At 42.1% G+C, this 252-nt stretch overlaps 1 protein-coding gene across 1 annotated transcript in view; it reads left to right on the top strand.

Annotated features, from left to right (window-relative positions):
- Positions 1-252, top strand: part of LOC119592568 (cytokine receptor-like) — a gene marked incomplete at both ends in the record, with an annotated part of 15448 nt that overhangs the window by 11791 nt on the left and 3405 nt on the right.

Genomic DNA, 252 nt, shown 5'->3' with positions numbered 1-252 from the left:
TCGTCAACTCCCTCTTGATGTATTTTCTTTCCTTCTTTTTTCGTTCCTCTTTTCATCAACCTTTTCCTCTCTGGGCTTCCTCTTCCCTTCCTCCTTTCTCTTCTTTCTTTTTTCATTCTTCTCTCTTCTTTCTTGTCCCCCTTTTCCTGTCCCTCGCATACGCAATCCAACCACTTCTCAGCACCAACAAGCACTAAATACATAACAACCACCATCATAACAATCTCATTCTCCGACATACTATTCGCACTC

This window comes from Penaeus monodon, chromosome 30 (genome assembly GCF_015228065.2).
Source record: "Penaeus monodon isolate SGIC_2016 chromosome 30, NSTDA_Pmon_1, whole genome shotgun sequence".
Taxonomy (NCBI): Eukaryota; Metazoa; Arthropoda; class Malacostraca; order Decapoda; family Penaeidae; genus Penaeus; species Penaeus monodon.
This window is presented reverse-complemented; position numbering and strand designations above follow the sequence as displayed.